General features: G+C 37.9%; 1 protein-coding gene across 9 annotated transcripts in view; it reads left to right on the plus strand.

The window, feature by feature from the left end:
- DLG2 (discs large MAGUK scaffold protein 2) overlaps positions 1-16,858 on the plus strand; it is a 1,904,207-nt gene that overhangs the window by 218,029 nt on the left and 1,669,320 nt on the right. For 2 of the 9 annotated variants that reach the window (XM_036030135.1, XM_036030129.1), the window contains exon 1: positions 16,150-16,155. The exons of the other annotated variants lie outside the window; for them this stretch is intronic. The gene's annotated coding sequence lies outside the window, so the exon portion shown is untranslated. Of the gene's footprint in view, positions 1-16,149; positions 16,156-16,858 lie in introns of those variants that run through there. 9 annotated transcript variants of the gene reach the window in all.

Raw genomic sequence — 16,858 nt, forward strand, 5'->3', positions numbered from 1 at the left:
ATTTTAATTGTACAATACAATGTTACCAACTATGGTTACCTGGTCATACGTTAGATCCTCAGACCTTATTTATTTTATGACTGAAGTTTGTGGTGTTTTTCAGTCTTGATTCATACATGCATTCATACATGCAAAACTGAATAAGACACATTATTTTCCCTTAAGAAGCTCTAATCTTGCGTGTGAGAGAGACAACTAATAAATACAATGTAGCATGGCAGATTTTATTGTGTAGGTATGAACAGAATATAGTTAAAACAGAGACAACTGAGTTTTGAAAAATGATTAAAAATTTGTCCCATAGGAAAAGGGAAAACAACATTCTTAGAGATCAACACCAAGTGCAAAAGACTAGGCTCATGCAGGAGAATGGTATGTTTAGTGAATATTGACTAGATCCATATAGCTAAGGAACAAAGGAGACATTTGGTATTTTATAGTTTCTGGTACACCTCAAACTATATTATACTGTAGCGCTAACCAAATGGTGTGGCTAGGGTGGTGACAAAGCCTGAAAATTCTATTAAATGAAAAATAATAAAGAATGTGTGAAGAGTCCTTGGGGGCTGTGTAGGATGGAGTAAAACTTTGACAAGATATGAGCTATTTTGAAATACTTGAAGGGCATATAATAAAGGGTGTAAATTTAGTCTTTGTGGTCCACAGGAAACAAGTAAGACCAAGGGATGAAAGTTCTCTCAAGGTTTCATCTTAACATGTGGGGGACTTCCAATTTTGGAAATGTCCAGGGATAGAACCTTCACCTCAGTGTGAGTAACCAGAGATGAGATGATCCTTTGTCAGATTATTGTAAAGGGCATTATATATTGACTTTAAGATGTATTGACTCTGTTGATTCTGGGAAGTGTTGTAATATGGACTCTCTAACAAGAATGTGTGGATTTGAATCTGGGCTTTACAACTTGCTTATAGGCGTGGCAATGGGCAAGTTAAACTTTCCACATCTGTAAATAAGGCTCTAATAACACTGGCCTCAAAGAGAATGTGTGAAGGTTAACTGAGATAATAATGTATAGAAAGTGCTTAGCATATTACTGGCACATTGGGAAACATTCTGTAAATATTAGTCTTGATCATCACTATTATTATCAAAGGCTAGATAAATTAACCTAACTTATATTTAATGACTCATGATCTATAGTGGACATTAATATGGAGCAAGGGCTTGCAAACATTTTCTGTAATGGGCCAGATAGCAAGTATTTTAGACTGTGTGGGCCACTGACAGTCTTGTTGCATATTTTTTTTTTGCTTGTTTGTATTTTTACATTGCTTTAGAAATGTGAAAAATACACTTAGTTCATATACCATATGAAAACAGGCCTGTGAGAGTGGTTTGGTTTATGGTCTATAATTTGCTGACATGAATACAGAAATTAACCAAATAAATAAGCAGTATAGAATTAAGAGAAAGTAACTAAGTTTATTAGGAAGTTAAGGTGAAAAGCTGGCACTTACAGAGTGTACATGTATGAGTGGGACATTTCAAGTCCGGACTTTGAAAAAGAAAAGAATGCTTATATGTCAGAGCTACTTAGATGGAAGAGGAAGAAAGCAAGTTCACAAAAATGCCTGTTATAGCATCAGCTATAAATGTTATGTAAGAGCCCCAGAATAGTACGATGGCTGTAAACATGTCAGCTATAAAAGCCAAGAGCCTAATTACAGTTCCCATCTAGTCTAATCCTGTAACCATTAGCAACAAGGAGGACAGCATCTGGGTTTGCTATCCCCCCAGTCAGATTTTTCTAGTTTTTCTCCTCCTTTGCTACCACTGTAGAGAAAGTAGAGCTCTGCAGAAAAAGAGCCGTCCAAAGACATCTGCTGGGTGTTTTAGGCCAGGCCTCCTGGGGTGAAGAGACAGTCCCTCGGTGGACTTTTTTATAGGTCAAGATTGGTCCCTTGCTTTGGAAATTCTACAATAAATTTTTAGTTCATCAACTTCTGGAAATAGACTCATGCTAACCTATTTCTTTAAAGTGTGGTTGGCCAGAATAAGACATTGATTGTTTTAAATATTTTCTCTTCCTTACTTTCCCTGCTCAATATTACTTCCACTCAGAAAACAAACTTAGACAACACAAGGTTACTCAGGAAGTGAAGAACTGAACAAAAAGCATTAGATATTTGTAAGGAATATGCGCCCACTCTAAGGCAGCCTGATGGATTGCCTTTCTCTACTCTAGGGAAATCTGATTCAAGAACAGGGAATCAAAGTACCTTTCCTTCTCAATAGTGCTGAATTAAGACTGACAAACTCTTACTCCCTATTCCCTTTTCTATTAGTCACCAAAGCACTATTTCCTCCACTGTAGTTAGATAGTTTATAGCTTTCAAAGATGATTTTGTGAACATTTAAGAGCCTGCTGTGTGCCAGGTAACATGTTATATAGTGGGGATATGATGAACAGAAGGAAAATTACTGGCCCTCAAGGAGCCCACGGTGAAAATATGGAACTATAATGACTGGGAGAGAGGTACACATAAGCCAGCACAGAACAAGGGCACCAGGCTCAGCCCACAGGAATTAGGGTAAAATGATGCTGGAGGAGTTAGAGGATAAGAGGTGGAAGAACTTTTCAATCAGAGAAAATGGTATGTATAAAGGAACAGAAATGAGAGGTTACATAGCATGCCCAGCTAGCTGAAAATAATTCTGTGTGGCCCTAGTGATGAATGGGAGCAAGGAGGGTGCCATGTTCAGAAAAATGAAGATATAAACAAGGGCCAGGTTATGAAGAGCCCTTGTACATTGCAGTAATGAATTTATGTTTTATGTAAGCACAATTGGGAATCTTCTTTTGGGGTAAGTTGTTTCTGCAGATTAGTGCTCTAATGGTTTATAACTTTTTTTAAATTAAAATATGACTTTTTATTAACCTTGCATTAATGTTTTGTTAGAACACTTCATTTGGAGCCTAGCATCACCTATATATAAAATAGGTATTTTATTTGTTTGCTATTGCTATAAAATTGCTATATAACAAGCCATCTCAAAACTCGGTGGCTTAAAATGACAGTCTTTTATTTTCATGGATCTGTTGGTTGACTTGGGAGTATGAGCTAGGCCTAGATTTCCAAGGAGGTTCTGGTACTCTGGGCTGGGCTCAGGCTGTAGTTCTCCAGGGGTGCCTGACTCATGTTGTGTTCAACTGAGGTGGCTCTGGCACACATGTTTCTAAGCTTCCTCCTGGGACTAAGAGGCTAATCTGGGCCTGTCTCACTCATGGTGATGGTAGGGGTGTAGGAGAGTGAGAACCTGTTGAGACCAAGGCCCAATTCTTTGGCCTACAACTGTCACACTATTACTGTCTTCCTGTCTATAGACAAAGCAAATCACATGACTAAACCCAGCCTCAGTGGAGTAAGTATGTTTGTCCCACGGAAGTGAGGAGGGTGAAGTGAGTACATCTGAACAATAATGTATCTACCTACCATAGGAAAAATAGTAACAACAATAGTATTTTATGTGAGAATTAAATGAAAGATAATCCATCTAAAGTACTCAGCACAGTCTACCATATACAAAACATGCAATAAATGCTAGCTATAACCAGTTGCATAGTCAAGTTAAACAATTTTGTGTTTTAGTCGGTCCTGGCAGGAAATGAATGGCACTCATAGAGAATATTCTGGTTAGAAAGTAAAATATTGGAGAGATTATTTACAAAAATAGGCATGGTTATGGGAAACCATAAAAAATTGGAAGCTGTTAACCCCCTTAGGCTTGAGAGACAAGATTTTACCAGGATTCAGTAAGAGCTTCAGCCATAGGAGAAGTGTCATTTGATGGGAACTGTGGCCCTAGAGAAAAGAGCACAGCCTTCGCCAGATCCACGGCCTGGCAGGGAGAGAGAGAGCTGGTGGAATAAACACCCTGACCTTTCTCTCCTCTTACTCCTTGGTGTTCTGCCAGAGCCTCACATTAGCTGGTCCCAATCAGAAGCCAAAATGCAAGAAGTCTTAGTGGCTTAGTCTGTAGAAGTCAGCATCCCAGGGTGCAGAGCAAGGAAGAGAAAGGTGGGAAACGGTTGTGAAGGGGCAGGCAAGACACCCAGCATATGTTGTGAGTTGGTGAATTTTCAAATAAAAAAAATACTCCTTTTCTTCCTTTTAGTAATTTTTTCACTATAATGTAGCTTTCCAAAAAAGCTACATTATAGAGAAAAGCTGCTTTCTCTTCATGACTAAAAACATTAAAAATCCAAATATCAGTGGTTTCATTATTCAATTAAACACAAATAAAACTATGTCAGTAAGGGGGCCAGACTAGATGGCACATAGGTAAGGGACCAAATCAGTGTCCTTAATAGAAAATCTATTTTCACAGTTATGAAATTGAATCAATGGTGTCACAGAGTCAGAAAACACCTCTTCCTCCATTGCCTTTAGCCATTATTTTATGTCATGGGTGATTCAATATTCCTGTGAAATTGAGCAGAGAAATCATCATAGTTCAGAGAAAAATGACCTCATCATGAATTTGGCCCATGTCTGCTGTCGGCTAGCCAAAATCAGCTGAAAAATGCTAGAAAAGGGATTTCCATATAAAGTAATTCTCTTTATAATTAAATTCTGTGCTAACTAAAACAGGACCTTTTTTTTTCACATGCTTAGAATCTGGGCAGAAATTTTGTTTTTTTTTCTCCTCTCTACAAACCATTTTTTTCCTCCAAAAGCACTAAGAATCTTTTATTGCTCGTCTCAAGTCTTTTGTTTATCAGATTTCTGTGTTTGTACTTTCAGTTTCTCCTTTGGTTTTGTTCTGTTCCAGTTTTGGAGGGTCATTGTGACAGATCACAGTCCCAGGCATTCTTTCATCTGTTTGACAAGTGTGTATGGAGGGCATGCCTTGTGCCCTGGAGACAGGTCAGCCTCTCCTTTCATTGTATTGTGTGGATGGGTGACCTGTCTTTACCTGCAATAGTTTATCCAGTTCCATTTTTGCTCATTTCTTATAGTATTTTTTTATTCCCCTCATGGCAATCTCTGCATTCCTTCTCAAGATTGTACTCACTTTGTCATGAATCCCCAAATTCAGGACTGTCATTAGTATAAAAGGCCCAATTTCTTTATTTTTTAAAATGATTTTTTTTTATTTTTAGAGAAAGAGCGGAAGGCAGGGAGAAAAAGAGGGAGAGAAACATCAATGTGAGAGTGAAACATTGATTGGCTGCCCCTCACAAGCCCCCAACTGGGGATCTGACCCACAGCCCTGGCATCTGCCCTGACTGGGAATCTAACTGGGAACCTTCTAGTTTGCAGGACAATGCCCTCAGTGGGTTCACTGAGCCACACCAGTCAGGGTGAGGCCTGTTTTCTTTACTGTAGAAGTTCTCCCTGATATGCTTGGGGGATACATTTCAAGAACCCTAGTGGATGCCTGAAACTGAGAGTAGTACCAAACCTTATATATACTATGTTTTATCCTATGCATACATACCTTTTCACTTGAAGCACTTTAGAGCTTCTCTTTGGTATATCCAAATTACTTGCATCACTGTTCTTGCACTTTGAGACCATTACTAATTATAATAAGGGCTATTGAACACCAGCACTGCTATACACAACAATTGATCTGATAGCCTAGATGGTTACTAAGTTACTAAAGGAAGAGTAGTGTATCAGTACAGATGTGTGGGACAAAGGCATGACTCATGCCTTGGGCAGATGGCCTGAGGTTCACCCCACTAGTCAGAATGCCATGTAATTTAAAACCTATGAATTGTTTGTTTCTGAACTTTTTCATATAATATTTTTAACTGTAGTTGACCATGGGTAACTGAAACCTTTGAAAACAAAACCATGAATAAGGGGAGACTACTGAAATCATATTTAGAGCTTGGGAATCTTTAGCCTTCAGGTTAAAGATAATACTACATCAGAAAAGGATCAACTATCAGCCTGCATTTGGTCACTTTTCCACTCACAGTTCCTAAAGGGTTGGAAGGCTTGTTCAGGCCCATCGACCTGGCAGCGAACAAGTAAATCCAGAGAGTCTGTAGTGAACCTCAAAGCCCAGAGCCTGGGACTAGGTATAATTCTTTAACATCCATCCCAAATGTTTATCACATTGCTCTCACTTGGGTCAGGCTTATCATAGACTAAATTCCTTGCAAGTAGAGGCCTTGTTCCTTGCCATGTCCATAGTACATAGAGCAGTGACAGGTACGTAGAAAATGCTTGATAAATATTTGCAGAATAAATGTATCATGAATGGTGATGGCAGAGGAAGGACCTATCTGTGGACTAGGATGGAACCAGGAGTGGGGGAACCAGGCATTATTTTATAGGTAATTTAATTTATTCTTACACTAATTCTGAGATGAGTATTATTTTCCATTTTATGTGAGGAGCTTGAATTTCATAGAAGTTGAATAACTTGTCCAAAATCACATAGCTGGTCAGTGGCAGAGCTGGAATTCAAACCCGTTTATCTCATTCTAAAGTATATCTTCTTCCCTTTCTGTATTGCTTACCTGTGATTTGGGAACATATGAAAATAGAGGAACTAGATCCGTGGGTGGAGGAGATATATATATATTCAAGGCTACAAATTTTCTATGACATTTAAAATATTTTTGTGTTTTCCTTCCAATCATAGTATAAAAGAAGCCTATTTGAGATGAACTGGATAGCCACTTTATGACTGAGCATTGCTGCATGATTTCCCTGAAGGTCTGTACTTGGGGCTTGTGTTTACAGATTTGTTGGAGACAAGTGGTGCTCTTTTAAATGTCACAGCCTGTTGTAAAGAGAACAGAGGTGGATTCACTGCTGTGTTCACTGCTTTAAATCCAGCTATGGTCAAATGACATCAAGGCATGGTTGACACAAAATAATTTCCACCATAGTAGGCATATTCTTTATGTTAGAAGTAGCAGCTTAGTTTCAGCCGAACACTGTCATTTATCACATAAGATTAATGTTAATTTTAAGTTTATTGATTGTGTGGTTTTGATTTAATTTTTAAATTTTAGTTTTGTACAGGAGCTAGAAACATAAGAGGTTTATTTCTAGTTTTATACTTTTACTTTCTTAAATAACTCCATGAAAAATATTTTGCCAACATATTAGTGTTTTTTACTTCAATTTTTTCTTTAAAAATAGATATACACTTTATTCAAGTTTGAAAAGCAGTGATATAATTCCTTGTGAACTAATATATGTCTCTTATTAGGTTGTAAATTATTAAGATCAAAACTATGGGATATTCATTTTGTGATTTCTACTCCTTCCCCTAATGCCTAGAACACACATGATCATTCAGTCATTTAACAGATATGTACTGAGAACCCACAATTTCAGGCACTATTTAGACTCAGGTGACAAAAGTGAATGTGACTGGCTTCCTGCCCACATTGAGCTTACATTTCAATAGGGTAAAGCCAGACAGTAAGTAAATGAATACACAGAGATAAAATGATTACACATTGAATAAATGCTATGGGGAAATAAACCATTGCCATCTCCAATGTTCCATGGATGCTGCTGCTGTTAAAGCCAGCAATGATGTGCCTCTGTGTTACCAAATGTATTGGCTGCTTTACTGTACTTACATTTTGTACTACATCTTTCTTTTTAAGGATTACATTTATTTATTTTTGGAGAGAGGGGAGGGAGAAAGAGAGGGAGAGAAACATCAATTTGTCAGAGAAATATTGACTGGTTGCCTCTCATGTAAGCCCTGATCAGGGACTAAACCTACCACCCAAGCTGTGCCCAGACCAGGAATCAAACCAGTGACTTTTTGCTTTGTGGGATGATGCCCAACCAACTGAGCCACACTGATCAGGGCTGTACTAAAACTTTTTTAAAAATAGAATTGTGTTAAATGATGCTCTTGGACTTGGAGTCATTCTCTACTGTGCATTTCCTCAGAAACTAGGTTTACCTTCTTTGCCCAGATTTTTTTTGTCGTTTGTGATTTTCTTAAATTAATTCCTAAATTTATGTGATCTCTTCATGTAGACTGTAAGTAACTTGAAAGAAGAGGGTATGCCTTCTGCTTGCTTACATCTTGTATATGTTCTACACATAGTGGATGTGTAATATCATTGGACTTGACTAATTGAGGTCTGCTTTCTGGTTTGCCATAGTTTTTAAGCTATGTCCCCTAGAAAGGTAGGTTTCCACAAGTTTTACTGACTGATGGGTCTGATGACTAAGTTCCCTCCACCTTCTCTTCAACGGGCCTGCCTGCCTGCCTGCCTGCCTGCCTTCCTTCCTCCCTCCCTCCCTCCCTTCCTTCCTTCTTTATCTGATTTGTCTAAGATTTTATTTGACAAAGGGTCTGTCTGATTTCAATCCTCCACAAAAATTATTTTTGAAAATCATGAGTAAAATAGTCTGTATACTATTTTATTAAGGCCTGGAAACTGACCGGAACATATGTGGAGGGTAGACCTACCTCTATCTGGTCAAATAGAGTCAATTAATTTTACCCTTTTGTTAACAAAATTAAATGAAAAGTAGCAGAACTTCATAGTTAAAGTGTCTTGGGTTTCATCTTGTGCAATCATCAGATTTTACAGGGGACGAAATTTCAGTCAAAGAGGTAGTGTGATCTTAGCCAGATAGCTAGCTAATAGCACTTGGGACTAGAAATCAGATTTCTGAATGTTTTCACGACCCTATGATGCATATATAAATGTACAATTTCTGATTTTTCTGTCAACTATGATATGTTGCAGTGTGGTGACAGAAGTTACAGAGACTGAGAGAGACAGGAGCATAAATCTGTGTGAATAACAATTTGAAAGTTGGAAAACATAAGTCTAGGCCTTGGTCCTCCAAAATCAACCCTGAGCACACATTTTTAGGTCCCTTTTCCTTAATTAATGAAGGTTTGCTGTACAAATTCAGGTGTCAGCAAAGAAGGCGGGGTTATCAAATACTGAGTGGAGCCTACAATGTCATTTCAGACATAAAACAGGCTCTAACTTAGAAGAATGGTTAAGGGCAGGGCTTCTAGACTCAAAACAATCTGGTTAGAATCCTTATGAAAAGAGTGACTTTGTACAATTCCTTAACTTCTGTCTTAGTTTTCTCAAATGGAGATATTGAGAGAAGTTATCTCATGGATAGTCGTAAGGCAGAGGTGGAATAATGCATGTGCATTCCTTACCATGTCTGGAATATAGTGAGTGCTCGGTAAGTTGTTGTCACTTTATTGTTATTATCCACAAGTCATCCTGCCACACCTTCAGACACAATGCCCCCAACTTTGGTCTCTACTACTGTGCTAGCAAAACTCTGTATTTTGGCTTCTGTTCCTCATATTATTATATTGACTGACTTTTTCTGCTTTTTTAAAAACATCTCAAGTGAAAGGATCTGATTGGTTTAGCTTATCAGCATTTTTGTAAGGCAGAGTTCTTATGTGAGGCTTTGTCATAGCCTACTGGCCCATCTAGCAACTGACTGACTTGGGGTCAGGTGCTCAGCAATCACCAGGCAGAACGAGACAGCTTCTGTGTAGGGAGTCCCTCAGAAGGGGAATGGAGGCCTGGCAGGCATTCTGATGCCTTCTAAAAGAGAAGGGTGTAACTCAAACTACCATGTTGCTTGTCCAGTATAGGAACGTAGAAAAAAAATAGCCAAATTGTAATACTTTGATTAGTAACAAAGAGGATGCTTAAATGAGTCAAATATATATTGTTTTTCTAGGTAATAGTGTTGATAGTGAGTCTGTGCAGAGAAAAAGAAGCTTGGAAATAAAAAAGCAGACTACCCAAAGGTCACTGAGGACAAACCCTGTATTTGTGATATAGGATTAGAGCCTGTCCAAGTTTCTGGCAAACAGTAGTTACCTAAAGGGAAACAGAATGTGGAGTCAGCCTTTCAGAGTTCCGTTGACTCTAACCCGCTGTGAATTACAGGTAGTTATGCAACTGCTTGGAGAGATTTCTTCCCAAGACAGTCTGACCTCCGGTGCTCTCAAGATCATTTTGTATGATTTGTACTAATTCTTTTAGGCTAAAGGTAGACAAGGAAATGGTAACAGTAATATTTAAAAAAAACTTTCAGTGAATGAATCTGATGACAAAGCAGGGTGGGGGTTTCTCTTGGGTCTCCAATGTTAGGTTGTAAAGTTCTGACTGGAAAAACTGTGGCAGCTGCTAGCTGTTGTGCATCCTTAGCGATAAGATTTTGATGTGCTTGACATCTGCCTGCACGGCAACTGTTAGAGCCTTATTCTCATACTTCCAGTTACAGAACGAGCCGTGACTGTCGTGGAAAGCTTTCTTGGAAGCAGGAAATTCAGGGTCTGGTTTAGTCACAACAAGCTCTGTGTTCTTGGAGAGGGCACCTTATTTCACCAGCCCCAGTTTCTTCCTCTGAACTCGAGGAGTTAAGATGATTCTCAGCCCTTGCACAGTCCGAGCACTGCATGATATAGACACACAAGCTTCCTTTTTATATTGATTGGTCCATTCAGCATTTTGTTTCTAGATCCTGCCATGAAAATTTATGCCTCTGTCTTTTGCACCATGTATACTCTTTGCTCATTCACTTATTAATGCATGCATGCATCAGTCATTTATTGATTCTTTAATTCCACACTTATTGAGCACATACGGTCTTCCTGGCAATGATGATACAAAATTTACCGATGTGATCTGTGCTCTCAGGATTCTGAAATTCAAGTGTGCTATATAACAGCCTACCTTCTTAACCTCACCTCATATTACTCTATTACATTTCCTTAATGCGTTTGCCCTGCTTTCTCTTTCCTCAAGTTTTTGCACATTCTTCATCCCTTCCACTCCCCTGTCTCCAAACTCTCATTTCTAAAAATGCTTAGGTCTCAGGTGAAAGTTCTCCTTCCTTTGGGAAACAAGCTGTCTGGAATAAGACTTTTATCATGTATTTTCCTAACACCTTATACTTCTTCTAGTCTGATGTTTTTTGACACTTTAATAATAACTTGCTTAAACTATTATATATGTAATTAATATGCCCAGAAAGAACATTTTACTTATGGACCATATGAATGTACATGGATTCCTAAGGACACTGCAAAATCCTTGTTTTCTTTTCCCATCTGTTTATAGAGAGTTCACCTCTGATGGACATAAAGGTCTTTATGTTTTTGTTTTCCTGCCTCTTTCTCCTTTTATTCTGCCTATTTAGCTTCTCCTTCAGTAACCTCATCTATTAATCTCTGAGGAGCTGGTAGACAGTGCTGTTTTCAGGTCTACATGACTTTGGAGGTTAGTTTAGATGCTTCAGGGAGTTCAGAGTGAAAAATCTACAGGAAAAAATAAAAATAAAGGTCAAGGAGTTAAGTGTGTTTGCCTCACTTGTTTGGTGTTTTGTTCTCCTAGACTGTTAGTTTTCGTCAGGGCAGAGACGAGTCTGTTCAGGTCACTGCTGTACCTCCAGTACCAGGCATAATACATGCTTGATATATTTTTATGGGATAAATGAGTAAATGAAGAAAAGGTGGGAAAGATAGACCAACAAATTGATTATTTTATAACGTAGAAGTATCATGTCTCTATTTGGGTATGTTCTATTCAAAGAAGATAATTTATATATTATAGTTTTATAAATCCTAAAATACTATGTTGCTACTTTGGCCAGACATTCGTAAGCTCTATGCTGTGATGGTCCCTGGACCAGTAACATTGGCACCACATGAAAATGTATCAGGAAAGTAAAATGTGGGCTCATCACAGACCCACTGAAACAGAACCTCTGGTGGTATGGCCCAGTATTCTCTTCCTTAAATCAGCTGTTTAGGTGATGTTGATGCATGATAAAGTTAGACAACCACCTCTTATAAGGGATAAAAAGTGGAGTATGACTTGGCTTTTAACTTTGTGAAAAATTTATGTGTAGGAAGATAAAGCACACATACCAATGACATGAGGCTATAAGAGTCAAAGATGAGTGCAAAGGCAAGAAAGAGGAGGAAGGGAAAAGTGACTTTTGGTGAAAGAAGCTTCAGGGAGAAAGAACCATTGAGGTGGAACTACTGAGACATGGTCTGTGAAATATTTCAGGTAAAATAAAATCCCTGTAAAGCTAGAGCAAAGCAAAGAAAATATGACAATTACTCTAGACACAAAATGTTAGTTTTCTAATAGGTGAGACCACAGGTTTTGGAGTTACACATCTGTGGCTTCTATCCTTGGCCCAATAGTTATGAATTAAGCAAACTGGGAAAACTTCTTAATCTTTCTATTCCTGAGTGTTCTTCTCTGCAAAGTGGGTAAGTAATACTGTCTATCTCACAGAATTGTTCAAATAGTAAATGAGATACATGCAATGCTGTGGTAAAGGGTATATAAGTGATATTTATCACTCACATGAAAATAGACTACTGAAGTTGAAAAATTAGGTAAGAAGTCTCATCTAAACAATGAGGAAGAATTTACATCTTCTGTTTCCTGGGCATAATTTTCTTTGTTTTTTAAAAATGATTTTTAGTATTTATTTTAAGGTATTGAAAGACATTTTGAAACAATCTCACATGTGAGAGTACAGTACAAAAATTTTCATTTCTCGAATCATTTGAGAGTAAGTGGTCCACCTGCTGTTCCATCTCCTCCTAACACATTAGTGTAATTTGGGGGGAATGAGGGCCTTCTCCTGCATAACTGCAATGTAGTTATCAAATCAGGAAATTAACAATTGTCCCAATAAAATGTGCTTTATAGCAAAGAATTCAGTTTAGAATCACACATTCAGTGTTACGTGCTTTTGGTTTCCTGAACTTTCGGACAGCTCCTCAGCCTTTACTTGTTTTTTTTTTTATTGTTGTTGTTGTTGTTGTTTGTGACTTGTGGCTTCTGAAGACTGGAATATTACAAAAGTAAAGGCTGTGTTCTTTGCATTGCATCCTATCAGAGGGCACCTAGTATATTTGCTTTATTTACTGATGATTCGGGTTCTAGGCTTCCTCACCACAAAGTCAGTCTTTTCCCTTCTGTGCGTGTTTACACCAGTACACATTCACATGTGTACCAATGTCTGTGTCTGATGAAAACCATGAGTTCACATTGACACCTCCCGATCCATTCAGTTCAGTACAATATAGCTCATTGTAGTCTTCTCCATTTCTAGATTTTGACTGCTTTTTCTAACAGACCATCATTATCTATATTTTATTTATGTATTTGATCAGTCTCTCTGTATGATGTAACCAAGCTTCCATCATTGCCCCTGCCCCAGAGCAGACACAGACCTCCCCAAACTCAGGCTCCCGCCACCCTCACTAGGCCAACCCTCTGCAGAGATGACCTCCTCACCCTCCCAGGCCCTTTCCATGGCATGGGAACCTTCCTCATAGGTGTCAGGCTCTGGCCTCAGACTTGAAGAATATGTAATGTGTTTGCTTCTCTTTGACATGTTTTGTTTTCAATGGCTCCTATCAGGCTAGCTCTCTGTAAGAATTCCTTCCTTACTCTGTCAGGCTCTGTACTTGCTCTGGGCTGCTTCACACATAGTGCCCTCCTCACCTTGCTTGAGTTCTCATGTCCTGCTCTGGGCCACCATAGCTTCTTTTCTCACCATCAGGATAGACCTTGCTCTACTTTACCTAATGGCTGTGGGACTGCATCTCTAAGGGAAGGGAAGGGGAGAGGAGGGGAGGGGAGGGAAGGAGAGGAGGGGAGGGAGAGGGTAAAGAGAGGAAGCAAAAGGAAGATGGGAATGAGAAGAGGGATAGGAAAATAGGAGGAGGAGCTCATAGATGTATTTTTCAATAAAGCAGGAGCAAGTGTTACTCTTTTCCAAAGGTTGTGAATGGAACTGTTAGCACGATATTTTCCTTGTCTGGGAATCAACAGGGTGGTCTTCTGCTTTGATTATGGTGTGGCTTTCCAGCTGTTTCAAAGTTATTGTACAACATTAAGTTGTCTAAGAGAGAACAGCAAACTTTCCTGTCATGCTTGTGGATTGGAATGGATTGTATAGTTATTATACCACAAAAACCAGCCATCTATCTATACTAGCTTCCACTGTCATTTCAGATCAAAAGACAGTATACTTTATTTAGCTGATATTTAAAAGTAAGCTAATAATAGTTTAAATACATAAGGTAGCATAGTTTCTAATGTGTACCTTGGTATATGGGCATATAGTTTTCTCATGCAAACACTTTAGAATTTGGGGAAGTTGGGAAGGAAGGCAGGTGACATGTGCAATGGTTCTAGACTATATTCTTTCACAATTTTGTTTAAGTAGTATGTTTTAAGATTACTTAGCACAGTGAATCAAAAGCTCAATATAATATAATGGCAATGATTATACCTGTGCTATAATGATGTGTATGGCAATTAACTTTACATAATAATTAATATAATTTATACACTATAATAAATTATAATTAAGTCATTTATGTAGAATCATGTAATTATATATAATGGAAATTATACCATAATTATAATGAAATGTTATCATAAATTTTATGGGAATATATTTTCAATAATTTTTACAATCTAAAATTGATCTTTTGGATAAATTGGCTCACTGATGCTGAAGAGCAGTGTTCTTTTTGAGATTAGTCCTCATCCATCATTTCTTGGAGCAATTCCAAATGAAGTGATTACAGACTGCCATTTAAGTCAGTCCTTCTGGAGCAGTAGAATGTGACACTTTCCTAAAGTGCTAGTTGACATTAGATGTTTAATCTGCCAGAGAAATACCCTTTACCTCATGTTACACATAAAAAAAACTAAGCTTTTGGTATTTATGAATAAAGGTCTATACAGTTTTGTGTTATGATTCAGAGCTGTACGTCCAAAATAAGAAAAAAAGTAAAGAACAAAGTGAAAACAAATGAAGAACACTGCTTTGGCAGGTTGCAGTGAGAATCTGTCAATGCCAGATTTGAGGAGATGAGAGGGACACTGTCTTTTTGCATTCCAGAGACAAACTTTTATTTTCCTGCTTAACACATGTCCTTGTGGATAACTTCTCCCTGTGGACTGAATGCTGTTTTGGTCTCATCTAAGTTTGTTAATTGGATTGATTATAAAATTGCTTAATCATTATAAATATTCTATTTAATCACCATTAAATAGAATATAAATAAATCTGTATTTATGTGCCTGAGAGTAAAGTTTTCCTTATAGTCTGGTTGCATATTTCTTACCTATGTTGCCATCTTTATCTCCTATCTTATTTTCTTCTTCTTTCCACTTCAGCCTGATTTTTTATTTCATACCTATATATCATCATTTTTTTCTTATTTTCTGCTAAAGACAATTAATTACCTTCTAATTCCATAGGAAAAATTGTTAGAACATTATTGGCTGTCTGGTATCAATTGAATACCCTGTGTTCATGGCGTGAGTAAAGCAGCCCAGAGAAGCTGTTGATGCCAGTCAAGTCCTTTGTAGTAACTGCTATTACATTTAATTGTCCCCATGCATAACTATGCTGACAGGTTGTAGCTATTGCCATCCAGAAACACACTTGCCTCCCTTTGGCATTCATCAGCTCTGAAGATATGGTCCCTGGAGCCCCTACTTTCATTCACTTTAAGTTTTTGCTAACGAAGAGAGAAATGAAATAGTTTCTGCTAAGCACTATGCAGTTAAGATTTAAGTATTCTTGGTAATAGGCCTTGGAAAGTTTTCAAAAGAATTTCTCAGGTTTCTTGATTTCCTTTCCACCTGGTGATCTGAAAATTTTCCTAAATAACATTCTAGTCATGCACCGACAATGAGATATACTTATTTTAGCATTGATACCATGCAGTTAACCCTAGTGTCCCATTAGGCGTATTACTGCAGCATGTTGTAGCAAAAAAAATAAAAAAGTGTAGGCTTTTGTGTCAAGTGCAGGTTCCAGTTCCAGTCCTGGCACTGCACAGCCTGGTGATGTTGAGTGAGTCTCAGTCTCTCTGTCTCTAAAACAGGTGTGAATGAAATGCCTCATAATGTCTGTAAGGACTGAGTGAAATGAATGATGTTTTCAAAGTATGACTGCCTAACATATGGTGTATAAATGACAAATGCTACTTTCCTTCCTCCTCTGCCTCCCTCAGTGAGCAATATCAATACCTAATTACCAACTAGAAAATATGTATTTTTTGCAGGTGAGGAGGCATTCAGAAATATGGAATTTAAAACTAGGATCATACAAGATTACTTATAGTTACTTATCTTTCCAAGCTTTGTGGAATTCACATGACAAGTCTTTGTAAGATAAAAAGGCTTTATAAGATTCCTGTATCTTGGATATCAGGTGAAATTGAAGGTTAATTATCTCCTAGATATAGAATAAGACACTTGGTGGTTGTTTGGGAGTGTAAGTGCTGATAAAAACTGGCTGATTTACATTAACAGTATCTTGAGTTTATTTAGTGCCTGCTTTTTTTTAAAGATTTTATTTTATTTATTTTTAGAGAGGGAAGGGAGGGAGATAGATAGAGAGAGAGAGAGAGAGAGAGAGAGAGAGAGAGAGAGAGAGAGAGAGAGACATCGACATCAATGTGCGGTTGCTGGGTGTTCTGGCCTGCAACCCAGGAATGTACCCTGGCTGGGAATTGAACCTGGGACACTTTGGTTCCCAGCCCGCACTCAACCCACTAAGCTATGCCAGCCAGGGCTTTAGTGCCTGCTTTTTGAACAGCTCAAAGTAGCACACTTATTCATGAGAAATATTTTGAATTAAAATTTGTTTTAGGGGGTTGTATGTTTAAAAACCTTTTTATGAGGGAAAGTACTGTATTGCTTTAGGCACATCTTAATGTATTTCTATTAAAATTTCTGTCTTAATTAGTTACTTTTTAAAATTTATATATAACAGCTTTCTGCCTCTTTCTCAAGTATTAATTCTATTGGGTTGGCCAAAAAGTTCATTTTTTTTTTCCAGAAGA

Source organism: Phyllostomus discolor, chromosome 6 (genome assembly GCF_004126475.2).
Source record: "Phyllostomus discolor isolate MPI-MPIP mPhyDis1 chromosome 6, mPhyDis1.pri.v3, whole genome shotgun sequence".
Lineage (NCBI taxonomy): Eukaryota > Metazoa > Chordata > Mammalia > Chiroptera > Phyllostomidae > Phyllostomus > Phyllostomus discolor.